We start from the raw sequence: 18,147 nt of genomic DNA, 5'->3' as shown, positions 1-18,147 counted from the left end.
TTCGCTAGTAAAATACTTTTAAATCGAATGCTCTAGAATTTTACTTTCCATTCATATCTATTTATATATAATCACTCTACATTACTACCAAAGTTCACTCCGAAATTCCATGTACTTCCCGAGATATGGTGAAATCAATTCCAAAATTGACCTACTTTTTTTTACTCGACATTAGCTTGGGCCCTGGTTATCCACATGTATACAGACGGTGTTTGAACTGCAGCGAACAGCTGCATAGTATTTGCACAATCTTTCAACATTTTAAAGTTGATTTTTTACTCCAGATCGTAAGGTTAAGTCAGTAATAATTCCTTACGCGAAAAAAAAAATTAGAAAACGTTTGCTTCAACAACTTCATAGCCATGTTGTTTATAAATGTAAGAACTATGATTGAACGAAAATTTCCCGGAATGCATAATATACCTTTTGATTTTTTAAAAATTATACCGCTGAAATGTTGTCGGTAACTTAATAAGACCATATGATCAAATCAGATAAAATTTTGTAGAAACTGAGTGCTAAAAAACAAATATTCAGAGAGTATAGAATAAATTCCGGGAAGAATTCGTCCCGTCGTTCCCGCTTTACAATTAGTGTAACTATTCAGAGGCCCAAGCTAATGTCGAGTAAAAGAATAAGGCCAATTTTGGAATATGATTTCAGCATATCTCGGGAAGTATACGGAATATTGGAAAGGACTTTTGTAGTAACGTAGATTGTTTATATGTGAATAGTTATGAATAGAAAGTAGAGTTCTAGATCATTTGATTTAAAAGTATTTTATTGGCGAATGTGGGTACCCTATGAAAGGAGTTCCATACCTTTACTTTTTTTTAACACCTTAATTTTTTTAAAGCGATCTGAGGGCCTGTGATTCTGTGCATCGGTTTTTGATTTCATGAACGGTGTTGCCATGGTTACTGAACATAGAGATTTCTGGGAAATAGTTTCAAAACGCTACTCCTCCTACATTTTTGGTCTGATTTCAATAGTTCTTGGCATACAAGTAGACTACACAAGGATATATAATTCTTTTTATCGGTTTTTGATTTCAATGAAGGGTGTTGCCAAGGTTACTAAATATAGAAATTTCTTTGAAAAACTTTCAAAATGCTATTCCTCCTACAGTTTTTGTCTAATTACAATATAACTTGGAACATAAGTAGACTACATAAGGGTACATAATTCTGTGTATCGGTTTTTGATTTCAGTCAATGGTGTTGCAATAGTTACTAAAAATAAAAATTTTCTTGAAATACTTTCAAAACGCTACTCCTACAGTTTTGGTCCGCTTTCAGTATAACTTGACACATAAGTAGACTACACCAAGATATATAATTCTGTTTATCAGTTTTTTTATTTCGATGAATCTGTTGCCATAGTTACTTAAAATAAGAATTTTATTGAAATACTTTCAAAACGCTACTCCTCCTACAGTTTTGGTCTGATTTCAATATAACTTGACACACAAGTAGACTGCACAAAGATACATAATTGTCCTTATTGTTTGGGTTTTTTTTTTTTGTTTTTTTTTTGGATTTTTTTTTTGATGGATGATGTTGCCATGGTTTTTAAAATCAAAATTCCTGTAATATTCTTTAAAAGGCTACTTCACCTACAGTTTTAGTCTGACTACAATAATTCTTGCCACAAAAAGAGACTACACCAAGAATCATTATTATTTTTATTTATTTCTGTTGCAAAGTTTCAAGTCCAAGTGCTACCTTTATCTAGTACAAACTAGTAGAAAAACCTCTTCAGAGACTTCTGGTTAAAAAAATATACAATAAAAAGAAAATCAGTGACCGTGAATTTAAAACCGTGAAGTATACAGTGCAGGGAACTAATTTTGTTACATAAACCAGCATCAGCATAAGCATTAGTAGCATCAGGATCGAACTAGCATCAGGATCAGCATTTAAAAAACAGCATTACCAGGATCAGCATCAGCAAGCAAAGGATAAAACCAGCATTGACCTACATAAAATCAGCATTATCCTACTAGCATCAGAAAATCAATGAGTTTTAATTTAGTAAAAAATTAAAAAAGAAAGAAAGAATATTGGTTAAAGTATTCACATTATTGATACGTAGTGAGATATTATGATCAAATAATAGTAAAAGGCACTTTTATTGCTTTAAACGACAATGCTGAAATTCATTATCTACTTCCGGTAGCATGATGCTACTTCTGGTAGCATTGACCTAATTATAAAACAGCATCAGGATAAGGATAACTAGCATTAAATTAGCAAGCAAAGGAAGCATTCAAATCAGCAAGCAAAGGAAGCATTCAAATCAGGATTGATGCTGTAACAAATTTAGTTCACTGCACTGTACCAACTTAAGAATTCGTGAAATATTGAAACACATGAAATAAAGACTTCTACAGTATATACGCTGAAAAAAATGATTTCACACCACCAAGTTCTATTGATTGATTGTATGTTGTTTAACGTCCCTCTCGAGAATTTTTCACTCATATGGAGACGCCACCACTTGCCTGTGGAGAGCTGCAAATTTTGTCCTATGCTCGGCACTTAAGGCCATTGAGCAGTGAGGGGTCTTTTTCGTGCCAGCACCTACTGCGACACGGGACCTCGGTTTATACGGTCTCATCCGAAGGACCGGTCTCCACGTCCCACAGTGGGATTCGAACCCGCGACGTAAGGATCAACTCCTTACTTCGCGACTCTAGAGCAGACGCTCTAACCACTGCGCCACGCGGGCGACACCAAGTTCTATGTACAAGTTTAAGACAGAAAGCAGAATTTAAAAATCAGTGGGGTCAAAAATTCATTTATTTTTAATGACGACGAACCTAATTCATTTCTGCAATAGATTTTTTATTCAAATTTTAATAAGAGGTAAATGACTTTTGGTGAGTTAAAATCAATAAAAAAAATCAAATGGTCATCTATGTAGATTTTTAATGGGGAGCGTCTCAAAAGTTGGCGATGGAAATCGATAATTACTATATGAAGTAAAGGGAAATTACCAGTGTAGGGTATAAGAGTGATCATTGAAAAAATTCTGCAACAGAATTTTTATTCATATTAAAGGACGATGTTAACTAGACAATTTACCAGCAAATTATGCCCAAAATAAATGGGTCAACGGCTTAGATTTTTTAGAGGGGCATGTCAAACAGAGGTGTAAGGCACATTGTGGGTGAAATTTTCAATGTTAATTCCTTGGCCAAATAAATCATTTATTTATAAAATTAACAAATGAATATAAATCGAAATATTTACAATAATAGTTCGATATTTTTTCTCTTATAACTTAAGAAACAGTCTTTAAGCCAAATTAAAATCCTACTAGATACATGTATTCTGCCAGAGATGAGTGCATGGCACTTGGTTTCCAGTGGCGAGCAGAGTTTGAACGTTGCTTATGGAGATAAAGGAAAATAATGACAAAGCATGTCATTCATGGTTTTGCAAATAACGTATCGTCAAATAGATTGCTCAAAGTATGTCAGTGTTTTCTACTGAAAGCATAAACGACAGCGATTCGGTGGGAGGGGTGTTTGGTTACTCCACGATATTTAAAGTTTATTATTCAATAAGTTAAAATTTTATTACAAAACAAGTGCCTGTGACTATACCGCTGGAGTTGTATTATAAGCTAGCTAGCTACATCTAGCACTAACCAGAAAATCAATCATCTGAAAACGATTTTAAATTCTTATACCATGGCATCTTGAACTATTTTATGATAATAATGAAAAGATATCCAGAAATTTTAGGTATTTAAAACTCAAAAAATTCAATGTTGAGTTTTGCAATTTTCAGCCATTTCAGCAGAATACCCAGTTATATTTACATTTTCTCATTTTCAAGAAACACCCAGTCTCTGAATTCAAATATAGTTAGTATTGCTTAATCCCCTGATAGTTTCATGTACTGCATCTGGTGTAAAAAAGGAAATGTCGCGAATCGTAAGTTTGTGACTGCCTCTGTTCAATTTAAAATTGAATCAATGAGGGAACATGAAAAAAAGAATTGTTCTTAAGAAGTCTTCTCATGCTGAACAGAAACCCAAGACAGTTTTTCCAACAGTATGTTATCAAATTAAAATCAGAGATCTATCAATTTTTATACAGATTTTTTAATTGGAAACTTGTTGAACATAATGAATAGACAGTTGACCCTTTTTTTTTTTAAACATTGTGGCAGATGATGTCCTTGTTGATGAAGATATAGCTGCTGCGGATAAAGTTAATGTTGATGAAGAATTAGCAGATGAGAGTCATGTTGGGGAGGAGGTAGCTGAGGCTGTTGCTGAACTTACAGAGACTCAAACTGATATTGATGCAGTCACCCCAGTTGCAAATCCAGGAGATGAGGTATTTAACATGGACCATTATATATTGTTTACAAATTTGCATTTGTCACGGTCAACATATTAAGGTTATAAATTGATTTTATTTGCGATGAAAGTGATGATGGAAGAATTTGCAGGTTCAGAATATGAGGATTCTGAAGAATCTGACACCGAAATGACTGAATTAGAAGTTGAAAGAGAACGAGAGCTTTTGTAACAGATTAACTTACAGTGCATTACTCATTAAAACTTAAAATTCCATTTGTTGATTTGTAATTACTCTTGAGTTGGACTTGTACAATTTTGTTTGTGCTACCAGATTTTGTACTTTTACTTGCCCTATGGGCTTGTAGTCAAAAATGTTAGAAACAAAGACTGTTAATTACAATTATTTAATGAACTAAATTTTTTATTCACGTTACACTGTGTACTGTGTTCTGCTCATTTCGGCTCCATGAATAATTGTGTACTTCATAATGTTCGGATTCAGCATATGTTTGTGACACGAATTTGGTGTTTTTGTATAGAAATTGACTGTGCTAATTGTGATACAGTAAACTTTTGAGGGGCGCGTTTTATTCAAATGAGGACAAAAGTGTTCTGTATCTTCTAAATACCAAAAATGTTCGGATCACTGCCAACCTCTCAAAGAAATTTTAAAGAAAGAGACCTGTGTATATTTTCAAATATTTAATGCAGCATTTTGGGGGGAAAATCAAAAGCATCTGAAACATCAACTTTTCGAACAGTTTTTTAGACAATGTAAAAAAAAAATATAGACAATTAATAATCGGCTTAAAAACCAGTGCTTAAATTTAAGCTACAATTAGCGAAAAACTTCCTTGTTTGAATTGGTAAGGAGGTCGTACGGTTTGATGCTGTTGATTTAGTAAACATTTTTGATTTCAAATTTTCCAAAAGTTCTTTGGAGTTTTTAAGTATCCACATCTTCCCGAATATACTGTTGTACAGTACTCCTGAAGTTTCACCTCGATTACAGTAAATATTTTAGTGAGGAGTAAAGAAAGAGGCTTCGTAGAACATTTACTGAAACCCGCTATGTATCTTTGTATGGATTTTTATGAGGGTAAGGAATCCAGTAAAGGTATGGTCATTCAAATTCATTTTGATTGTTGGGAATATTAAAAATATCTAAAACGGACATATGATTTTGAAGAATTTCCTCCTTAGAAAGGGAGGTATGGGTGTAAGTTGGATTTCCACCCGTAGAATTCAGGGGCTGACAATTACATTTTTTAAGCAGGGCAAGTGGTTAGGCAAAATTTACTTGACCTACCTTTATATCTACTTGCCCCACCAAATTCCTCATAATAAAAATAAAAACAATTTACATATATCATGTTTGTGCCCTTGTTTATTTCATTTTTCTCCAAATTCATATTCTTCATATTCATTATACATGTCATTTTGTCTAGGTTTTCTCTCAGGGGCTTGATGTCCATTTGCATGTCTACCCCTGGATGACCCTAACCAATGTTCTATTGCTTTGGAGGCCTTAAATTCATGGAGGGGTGGGTCTTCAACCGTAATACTTATCTGAGCTTGTAAATTTTCCTGAGTTAAGTTTGATCTAAGCCTTGTCTACATTAATTTCATGCTAGAAAAAACTCTCATATTTTGGAGCGCTACAACTTAGACTGAACATTAAATCAAGGACTTTCATCAAGTGTGTGAACTTTTGTGAAGCAGTTTCTGATACTAACAAATATGCCTCATAAAGAGGCATAGTTTTATAATGTGCAACAAACTTTCAAATCAAGATCTCCATTAAAAACCGATTCCTTCGTTTCATCAGATATTGGTTCAAAATATTTATAATGATTTTTTTCAAAACTTTCTCTTCCATCAAGTGCTAGAGAGGTTTTGTCTGACGGTCAAGTTTGAAGTTAAATACTGTGTTGAAATCCTTCAATGGACTCTGCCAAATCTGGAAATAAATCATTAATTAAGTTTTTTTTGCCAAATTAACTAAACTAATCTATACTTCTACATAGTCATTTATTTCATTACAAGATTTCCATTTTGAACAATAAATGATATTGAAAAAAATAGTATTAAGTGAGTTATAATTCTTTAGTATCTGAAGAAATACAAAATTACCTTTGATCCAAGGACTTAATCACAGCATCTAATATACTTCTTGTGTCACTGTCCATGTAGTCAACAGGATTGCAGGGATCATGAAGTTTAACATTTCCAAAAATTTTCTCTTCTGGGTTATACTTGGACATGAACTTCCTCATGTAGTTTCCAGGATGAAAATTCAATGAGGTTAACCTCAAGATGACTGCCTCAACTTTGGGAAGCACTTCCAACACAAGTACATCTTCTGTTTGGAAGAACTACAAAGAAAAAGGTTATGTTAAGCAGAGAAAATAAAACCTAGACTAAAATTTAAAATAATTAATAAACTGTCATTCTTTAAATTACTTAAGTTATTTTCCAGTTTACCTTGGACAGATCTGTCCTGATATCCAAGACATCAATAAGTAGAAACATCACTTTTAGAACTGAAGATGTTAAATCTTTGAGGTATTTCTTTGCTGTGCCTGCAAACAAGTCTGTCCTACTCGCAGCTTTATCTAAATGTGTTGTTACAAGCAAAGAGCAAGAGCCACTTTGGGCCTTTTATGGCCCTGTGAATTCCTGAAAATTCAGAACTGTATACACTGTAGTTTTAGTCAACAAGGCAATAAATAATACTTGAGCACTCGGTGACTGAATATCTACTGAAAATGACGTAATTTTCTTTCTAGTCAATACATTATGACGTCATGAATTGCGTCATTATTCACATATCCTAAATATTTCTTGAAAAATGGCCAAAATATGATGTCATTTTTCAATATTTTATAAAGCACAACCTCCGATCCAAAATTTTTCAATATATTATTAAAGAAATGTTTATGAAGATAATAAAACATTTTTAATTTTTTGGATCGAAGGATGTGCTCATATATTAACTCTTTGCTGAAGGTTCTCAAAAACACCTGTTTTCTGCAAAATTCAATAACATTGTAATTTCACACAACCTGTTTTTCAATGCCTGGACTCTTCAAAGGAAATTCTGTTATATAAACTGAAAGAACTAAGTCTCTACTTTATATTAATGTTGAAAATAGTACACAGGGTATTAGTCAATAAATTGGTATATCTACAGGGCCATTTTATGCATAAAGTGAACCTAGCTCTAGCTAGTTTGGATGGCTCTTAGGGCTTTCCCTTGACTGGCAACCCATCTCACCTAGAGATGCAACACATCAATTAATATCATTTACAAAATCAGTAAAACGTTAAAGCCAGTACCCATTTCTGTGATAACAAAATAAATATTTCATTTTAAGACTTACATCTTTAACATCTGGAATATGTGCAAGATCAGTATCCAGAATTTCTGCTATGGCTTTTGTGTCTCTGCGTCTCTTTGGTGATCCATGATAATACTTGTAGATTACTTTTTAAGTGTTTTCCAATTTCTGAAGAACTTGAACATCCTTGACTGAATCCATCACTGCCAGTTGAAGTTTGTGTGCTATACACCACATTCCCAGAACATGATTGTATTCCTTAATAAGTTTACCCACCACTCCAGTTTTCTTTCCTTGCATGACACTTGCACCATCAAAGTTTGCACAAATTATTGTTGGACCTGGTTCACCAGCTTTCAAGTTCTCTTTCTTTATGCCAACTAAACTCAAGGCTCTGAAAATACCATGTAATATCCCATCTGCATGACTATGTTCCAAATTTACAATGCCACAAAATATTGTTACAGGATTTCGACTTTTAGGAGACACGTATCGTACAAGGACATTCTCTTATTCGATATTACTGCAGTCAGTACTACCATCAGAGAGAACGGACACAAACTGCTCCTTTCAAATCATCAGCTACAGATTCAGTCATAGCATCCCCGATAGATTTTATAAAGTCTTTACATCTATTAGAATTCAAATAATTTTCCCTAGATCAATACCAAGTTTCTGAATCAATACACAATCAATTTCAAAATCACTGTGTGGTCTGCCATGTTTTGCAATTCTGTATGCTATTTTGAAAAGAGCATCGAGTCTTTTATTTGGGTTTCATCTAACTTCAGCAATGCTGTCATAATAGGCGAGTCGCCGCGTGGCGCAGTGGTTAGAGCGTCTGACCTAGAGTCGCGAAGTAAGGAGTTGATCCTTACGTCGCGGGTTCGAATCCCACCGTGGGACGTGGAGACCGGTCCTTCGGATGAGACCGTATAAACCGAGGTCCCGTGTCGCAGTAGGTGCTGGCACGAAAAAGACCCCTCACTGCTCAATGGCCGCCGAGCATAGGACAAAATTTGCAGCTCTCCACAGGCAAGTGGTGGCGTCTCCATATGAGTGAAAAATTCTCGAGAGGGACGTTAAACAACATACAATCAATCATAATAGGCGATGCTTTTATGTTGGCACTTACTTGATTTCCATCTGTAGACACGGGAGTTTCGTTTTTCTGGCGATAGTAAGTTGTGCATAACATATGAACTTCGCTGGTATGATGGGACTTTAGAGATTCCACACGAAAAAGTTTGCATCCGTCGAAAAAAGAATTGTTCTTAACGTTACCAACTGTAGGAAATTTCCTGCAAATAGTGCAGTACATTGTGTTCTTTTCACCGTCATATTTTACCCAAGGCCACGTTTCCTCCCACGTTTTGATATAACCTCTCTTCCTCTTCGTTTTCTCATACTTAACATGATTTGATACCGAGCTTGTCAACTAATTGATGGTCATCATTGAACTTTTTCTCTTAGTTTTTGTTATAAATTTGTCCATGGTAGAACCACATTTGATGACCGACTCGATAATCGCGCCACAATGTCATTTATGTAAACGTCTTTTCCGCGCTTGAACTTTTCAAGTTACCGAGACTTGATAAAGCGTTTCATGATCCATGATCATCAATTGTTAATTCGTACGAAAAATTACTTTCATTTTCAGTACTTATAGCTTTAAAAAATCACTTGCCCACGGGCATGTCCATACTAATTTTTCACTTGCCCGGCCGGAAAAAGCAATCGCCCCGGGCGTCGGGCAATGGGATTTGTCAGCCCCTGGTATAAAATCCTAGTTCCTCTAAAATACAATTCAAATAATGAGCCTTACGAACAAAGACTACGTTGTTACCAGCTTTGTCAGCTGGGACCAGTACATACTGATCGTGTAATCTATCTAATTCCTTTTTTCACTTCTTTTTCACTTTCACAAACCAATGGATACTTCGGAGTTAGTGTCAAAAAGCACCCTTGATATTCCTCTTTCCAGATGACACTTGATTCGAATAGACGCATAATTTCTATAGAAAATGCTGAATACACTGCCTAGTCTGTATCTTGCTTAACCTGGTAGTATTTAATATTTATTTTAGTATTTGTTTTATCTGTTTAAAATTAGGGCCCTTTTGAGCATATAACAAATACATACATAAATACCATGTACATACATGTTACATAAACTTGTATAATTATTTAAAAATGTGATTTTTGAATATACCATCGCTTAGACAGTATTTGATCAGTATGTACATGGATCTTAAGTTTAAATATTTGTTAACGTGTGAAATACTTAACATACATTGTAAAGTATTAAAATAAATTCTCACAATACAGCCATAGTCGTAAAAATTCACCTGATATATATGACATATGCAGAGGTGACTGACACTGTGAACAATACATTTGTTCTGCAAGATGTTTAATCTCAACCACTCTTCTTCCATCATACCAATTAATATCTGCAGGGTGATGGTCTTTAATAGCTATATTCAAAACCACACCAGGCACAGTAGATGTAGATACCGGCACCGACGTTGTACTACAGTGGAGATGGAGTATTTTCACCAAAACTATGTACAATCTCACTTTTTCAATATCACTTACATTTCGTTTCTTATTAAGATGCTTCGATTTCGAGGACCGCCAAGATTTGATGTGTGTGGAAAATTTGTCTTTTAAACGAGGAAATTTTCTCGACTGCTTCGTCGGCCATTTTGTAGCAATAGACAATAATGTGTAAATGAGGACTATTATTTGGCGGCGTTACGGAATCCGGAAAAACAGCACGTGCAAATATGCGAATTCTCTTGATCACGTGATTGCTGTCCGTCTCTACCTTAAAATCGCAAATCACTTTATTTTTGGTATTTTTAGGTCACCTGAGTCACTCAGGTGACCTATTGCTATCCGTTCTCGTCCGTCGTCGTGCGGTGTGCGTCGTGTGTTAACATTTGAACATTTTTAGCTTCTTCTCTGAAACCGCTTAACCAATTTCAACCAAATTTGGCATATAGCACCTATGGGTGAAGGGGAACAAAAATTGTGAATTCCATGGTCCCTGCCCCCCTGGGGCCTGAGGGGTGGGGCTAAAACCACCAAAAATAATGCAATCTTTAAAAATCTTCTTCTTTACTCCTGGACATCAAGCAGTCAAACTGTTGGCATCATTGTAATAAGCAGTGAGTCCTCTACCAAAATTGTGAAATTCATGGCCCCAGGGTCAGGGGTTCTGGTGCTAGGGTGGGGCTATATAGATCATATAGGGAAAGTGCATTATTTCTTTGAAAATCTTCTTCTCTGCTCCTGGGTATTAAATAAAGTAACTAAGTACATAGTTATGAAGAACAAGAGTGCCTCTTTCAAAATTGTGAAATTCATGGCCCCAGGATCAGGGGTTCTGGTGTTAGGGCGGGGCTCTATTGATTATATAGAGAAAATGCATTAATTCTTTGAAAATCTTCTTCTCTGCTCCTGGGTATTAAATAAATTTACTAAGTATATAGTTATGATGAGCAAGAGTGCCTCTTTCAAAATTGTGAATTTCATGGCCCCTGGGTCAGGGATTCTGGTGTTAGGGTGGGGCTCTATTGATTATATAGTGAAAAGGCATTAATTCTTTGAAAATCTTCTTCTCTGCTCCTGGGTATTAGATAAACTAACTTAGTATATAGTTATGATGAGCTAGAGTGCCTCTTTCAAAATTTTGAATTTCATGGCCCCAGGGTCAGGGGTTCTGGTGTTAGGGCAGGGCTTTATTGATTATATACATTAGTTAAAATGCATTAATTCTTTGAAAATCTTCTTATCTGCTCCTGGGTATTAAATGAACTAATTTAGTACATAGTTATGATGAGCAAGAGTGCCTCTTCCAAAATTGTGAATTTCATGGCCCCAGGGTCAGGGGTTCTGGTGTTAGGGCAGGTCTCTATTGATTATATTGTTAAAATGCATTAATTCTTTGAAAATCTTCTTATCTGCTCCTGGTTATTAAATGAACTAATTTAGTACTTAGTTATGATGAGCAAGAGTGCCTCTTCCAAAATGTGAATTTCATGGCCCCAGGGTCAGGGGTTCTGGTGTTAGGGCGGGGCTCTATTGATTATATAGTGAAGATGCATTAATTCTTTGAAAATCTTCTTATCTGCTCCTGGATATTAAATGAACTAAGTTAGTACATATTTATGATGAGCAAGAGTGCCTCTTCTGAAATTATGAATTTCATGGCCCCAGGGTCAGGGATTCTGGTGTTAGGGCAGGGCTCTATTGATTATATAGTAGAATTGCAATAATTTTCTCTGCTCCTGGGTATTAAGTACATAGTTATGAAGAATAAGAGTGCCTCTTTCAAAATTGTGAATTTCATGGCCCCAGGGTCAGAGGTTCTGGTGTTAGGGTGGGGCTCTATTGATTATATAGTTAAAATGCATTAATTCTTTGAAAATCTTCTCTGCTCCTGGGCATTAAATAAAGAAACTTAGTACATAGTTATGATGAGCAAGAGTGCCTCTTCCAAAATTTTGAATTTCATGGCCCTTGGGTCAGGGGTTCTGGTGTTAGGGCAGGGCTCTATTGATTATATAGTAGAATTGCATTAATTCTTTGAAAATCTTTTTCTCTGCTCCTGGGTATTAAATAAACTAACTAAGAACATAGTTATGGTGAGCATGACTGCCTTTTCAGAAATTGTTTCATGGCCCTTGGGTCAGGGGTTCTGGTGTTAGGGATGGGCTCCATTGATTATATAGTAAAATTGCATTAATTCTTTGAAAATCTTCTCTGCTCCTGGATATTAAATAAACTAAGTACATAGTTATGATGAGCATGGCTGCCTCAGAAATTATGAATTTAATGGCCTCTGGGTAAGGGGTTCTGGTGTTAGGGCGGGGCTTTATTGATTAGATAGGGAATTGGCATGAATTCTTTCAAAATCTTGTGTGCGCCTGGGTATTTTTCAAACAAAGGAAGTGCATGGTTATGATAAGGAAGAATGCCTCATGGCCTTTGGGTCAGGGGTTCTGGTGAGGGGGAAAGAGCTCTATTGATTATATATAGTGAAAATGCATAATTTCTTTCAAAATATTTTTTCTACTACTGGTTATAAAGTAAAGAAACAAGTGTTTAGTTATAATGAGAAAGGGTGCTTCTTCCAGAATTGTGAGTTCGTGGCCAATGGGTCAGATGTTCTGGGTAAGGATGGGGCTTTATTTATTTAATTTTATGGTGAAAATGCATTTCTTTGAAAATCATCTATGCTTCTGGGGATGTTCAAGGCAAACAGAGTAAAAGTTTTAATATGCAAGGGTATTTTTACCAGATTTTTGAACACCTGGACCATTTAGTCAAGAGTTCTAGTCCTGGCCAGGGCTCTATTAACTTGTATTCTGCTGAGCAAAGTTATTCCCCTTTGCCATTCACCTTTGATAATTAATCAATGTAAATAATGTATTTGAAAGCTTAATAGAATAAGAGAATTATGCAAGATAATTTATTGTATAATGAAAATGTACTTTCATAGATTTAATGACTTGGAAAGTCAGATAGGCAGATAGATACTAGACCAATTATTTTGTTGATGCTAATCATACTATTTTTCTTGCTTTTGGGCAACAAAGCTTCATTTTTCAGTTTATGGATCCTCTAAATTGTTGTATTGTACTCAGGTGACCGTTAAGGCCCTTGGGCCTCTTGTTAAGGATTGTTAGTTTGATGTCATAGTTAACTGTGCTGCTCCAAAAACTTTAACCTGGACACTCATCCGGAAAATGTAAGTCATATCCAGCATCCGATGCAAGCCTGGTAGTGCGAATCCTCAGTTGTATCATCCATGTAAGTTTGGTCAACATAGAGCTTATAGATACTTGGAAATAAGACCTGCTCCAAAAACACTAACCTGCTCCAAAAACATTAACAAGGTCATTCTTTAGCTGAAATTGCAGCATCTGAAACCTTGACTGGTACAATGAAACATACTAGAAGCATCCTTTATGCATCTCTGATTAATATAGGGCATAGAAGTACTTGAAAAGAAATCTAACCTGGACGCCGACGCCAAGGGTATTATATATGCCCCCCCCCCCCCCCCAACTTCGTTGAGATGAGCTAAAAATCTGGGGGGGGGGATTCCAAAAAAAAAAAACAACCTTTAGTTATTGCAATATGCGAGACCTGAGCGATCTCCTTGGGATCGTACTTGGCTTTCATAAGTCTGAAGAGGATGATAATGAATGCAAAATATACAAATACATGTGCAATGGACACTTTCTTTTCTGTAATTGCGAGGGTTCGTCTCCATTCAGAACAATCGTTTCTGCCCGATCACGATTTTTCCTGTACTATAAAATATCTCAAGGAAATGGCACTTTTTCAAAATAAAAAAAAAATAAAATAAAATTACCAGTATGCCCTTTAAAAGTCGCACATAATCTAGTAGGAATGTTGTGAAGTTCCGTAATGGCGTACGGCACCATTAAAGAAGTGTAATTATTAGTACATTAACAGATAGAAAAAAACAGGATTTATTTATATATAATTTATTAAAATGATGAAGAAAGAAAATTTAAAAATTCTCATATTTATAAATATTTACGAAGTCAAACTTTATTAATTCCTTCTATTCAGCAGCTATTCATTTAAAGTCCCGAGTTGTTAACGGCTTCGTCTTCGCTGTCCTCTCCCTTTGCCGGCATATTTTCTTGGTTATTTCTCTTTGTTAGACGATTGACCGTCATGCAAAAAGTCTAATGAATATCGTCGATATCAAAATTTCTTCCGACCGTATTGTGTAATCTTATTATTTAACGTAAAAACTATTCGATATAAAATATTATGTTTTCTTACGATAAGCTTTACTTGTTCTCATCAGAGACATAAATAATATTAACACGTTATTTATGTCTCTATTCTCATTGACACCCATGACGTTTCAATACCACTACCTTATTAATTAGTGGAGATTTTTGTTTCGAGGATGCCATATTACGGGCATTTTTACGCCTTATTACAACCTTTTTCAAAATTATTTAATAATTCAACGATAATTATGTGTTTGAAGAATATGATAGTGTTTCAATTCTAAGAAATTTAAGTATGTGATAAAACCCTATAAATATCAATGTCATGGGGAGAGATATAGGTCTTGTCACAAGTAATACACATTTGTTTGTTTGTTGTTTAACGCCCCTCTCGAGAATTTTTCCCACATATGGAGACGCCAACCTTGTCGGTGGAGGGCGGCAAACTTTCACCTATACTCGGCACTTAGGGCCATTGAGAAGTGACGGATCTTTTTCGTACCAACACCTGCGACATGGGACCTCGATTTATACGGGCCTCCGCGTCGGGCTAATACACATTTAAAATTATTGATTGATTGATTGATTGTATGTTGTTTTACGTCCCATTCGAGAATTTTTCACTCATATAGAGACGTCACCATATACCGGTAAAGGGCATCAAATTTGGCCTTTACTCGGCACTCAGGGCCATTGAGCAGTGAGGGATCTTTATCGTACCAACGCCTGCCGTGACACGGGGCCTAGGTTTTTAAGGTCTCATCCGAAGAACCCGCAATTTCCACTTCAAAGTGCCGAGGAACAGTTGCTACCCATTTTTAATCGACTTAGGTCAGTCGCGGCCGAGATTCGAACTCACGACTTCCCGATCACGGAGCGAGAGCTCTATCGACTGAGCAACCGTGAACACACATTTGAAATTTAAAAAAAAAAATACGTAAGGCCTGTCTCTTCTGGAGCAAAAATTGATAAATAGGTCAAACTTTAGGTAAAGGTCATGAAGTCCAAAATAAAAAAAGTTCTTCCTGAAAGGTGTTAGTTATTTTCATTGGAACTATTGATATTTATCATGTAAATGTGTGTTACAATTACAAAATATATTAGATTTCACAAAATACGTACAGCAAACTGAAGATTTTGCCAAGGATCACCGAGTGTTGAAATGACTTTGAAATTTCCGCCGAAGGTAGTTTTTATCTGGATCTCCGAGATGCGTGTGTTTCTTCCTGATTTTAGAGGTTATTTCAAACGTTTTCATGACTTACACTTGCATGCAACAACCAATGACACCTTGTCAACAGAGGTACGTCCGAAAATTATAAGCGATACTGAAAATAGTAATGATTTTATTTGAAAAAGAAAATTGTCCGACATTCGATGCTGTCCGACTTTAGCTGTTTCGCTCCTAAGTAAATGATAAGTGTGACACATGTATTATACAATACAATCTGAAACATTAATTCAAACAACCCGGCCCATCGGACCTATATGTATATGTCACTTTTAACAAAAATGAATGACACACACACACACACACACACACATATATATATATATATATATATATTTCGTATATCTTGGAAATTCCTTTGCAGTAACATATAATAATTTGTACATGGTTTATGAAGACAAAAGGCTTGCCAGAAGTTCAATTATTAGTTTTGTTTTAGTTTATTATTAGATTGTTTTAGTGAAGGAAGGGAGATGGATAAAATGATGTTTGTTCTGTTGTCCAGTGAAAGCAAGCTTGGGAAGAGATGTGTCCTAAGTTGAGCAATTTTTTTTTGAAAGATCGCCAAGTTACATTGGATGGATTGTTTTAGTGAAGGAAGGGAGATGGATAAAAATGATGTTTGTTGTGTTGTCCAGTGAAAGCTTGGGAAGAGATGTGTCCTTAGCTGAGCAATTTGTTTTGAAAGATCGCCAAGTTACAGTTAGAGAAATAGTTGAATATCTTAACAATAATATAATCATTAAATCCCTAAAATATCGTTTACTTTAGACTTTAAACATATTAGATATGATAAAAAGAAGGCGCCGATGCTTTATCCACATTGGATAAACGACGCTCCCAAGACATAGGACTCGGGTTTTAAAGGTCACCATAATCACTCTGGGAAAGGATATCCTTATTCACCCATCTTATTGCGGAGATTTAGCCATTTCTCACAAATGGACTATTCTTGTTATTAAAAGATAACTTTCATGGAAAGCAATATAAGACTCGGAAAAATCTTTAAGCTTTTATGAACAGACCGCTACGGAGCATGTTACGTGACCGCCTGGAAGAACGGTGGCAGATGGGCATTCAAATCGGAGAAGACTAGTTCAAATAATAATGCACACTGAAACCTAATTTTATTTCTTTTATGGAAGCAATTCAACTTTTTGATCACCCCTCGTATATACGTGTAGCGTTTTCTTTACATGGAAGATTACCTGTACATGTATGATGAATGTAGGAATAAGAGATTTGACTATTAAACTTTGTTCAAAGGGTAATAGTACTTTCTAAATCCGGCACAAAGTGGAGTTGCATTCAATACTAGTAAATAGATCTGTTCTAAAATTTGGATATTTAGTACAATTTAACAAAAAAGTGGGACCCGTCTTTTACTTCATCTTTTGAGCAAAAATTACATAATATATCCTCTAATATTTCTCCTTTCTCAGGTCTGGACGATTTAAAAACATGCATATGGAAGTCATGAACGGTAACTGCAAGTTACTATAAATATATTTCCTAAACACATGAAAAGGTTTTCTGTCCAATCAGAGAACAGGATTTTGACACACGAATAAACATAAAGAAAGAACTTAAACACACGCGGAATTTCATTTGTTTTTTAATCAAATTAGGTATAAGAGATATTTACTCCGATTCCGCCGTAAACAAACTATTATCTATGAGCATATATATAAATATTAACAACATAATATATTGAGTATAGCAATTAGCATATATTGTATGTTGTTTTATTCTAGTTTATTAATAATGTGTAATTTTCAACAGAAACAAAAGCGTTACTTTCCTCTTTTATTTCGTCTGAAAATGTACATCGAAGCCATTGAATGCAACAGAGAAACAAATGAATCAATTACAGGCATCATTCATTTATGTTGCATAGGAATCTTGATAAATTTAAAAAAAATGATCATATGATAAAGACTAATGTAGACATATTTGCGCAAAGTACACATGTACGCACACATACAAAATCAAATTAATTATTCCATCGGTTAGAGTATTTTCAAATCTAAGTGCATAACAGATAGTATATCAAGGTTATTCATTCACCATTGCTCGACTTCAAAATGATGCATATTAGATACGAATCAAATGAAGAAGGAAAAGTATGGAAGTTCTTTCGTATAATTTTTTTTTGAAGATTGGAGTTGTAAAGAAGACCTTTTACTTTTTAAAATAATCGGATGAGTTAACAAAGATTCAATTTCTTTTCAAATTTCAGTTTGAGTTTTCATTTCATCAGAATTCAAATAAGCTGATTTGTTTTCTGTCATGGAAAGTTTTCTAACGGATTCATATTTCCTATGCTGTGGATAATCGATCTTTTTGATGGTTTCTGCTAAGTTTTCCTGCGTATAATGGAAGCAATACTGATGTCATAAAATGATTGTGAAAGTTGCATGCTAAATAAAGATTTATCTGAAGACGAATTTGTATTTAAGTACCAGTCCGCGTA

General features: G+C 35.1%; 1 pseudogene; it reads right to left on the bottom strand.

Annotated features, from left to right (window-relative positions):
• Positions 1 to 5,709: 5,709 nt before the first annotated feature.
• LOC133187216 (uncharacterized) lies at positions 5,710 to 6,941 on the bottom strand (annotated as a pseudogene).
• Between the last annotated feature and the right edge of the window lie 11,206 nt (positions 6,942 to 18,147).

This window comes from Saccostrea echinata, unplaced genomic scaffold, assembly GCF_033153115.1.
Source record: "Saccostrea echinata isolate AGI-Se365-2 ecotype Australia unplaced genomic scaffold, CSIRO_AGI_Sech_v1 ptg000014l, whole genome shotgun sequence".
NCBI classification, from domain to species: Eukaryota; Metazoa; Mollusca; class Bivalvia; order Ostreida; family Ostreidae; genus Saccostrea; species Saccostrea echinata.
This window is presented reverse-complemented; position numbering and strand designations above follow the sequence as displayed.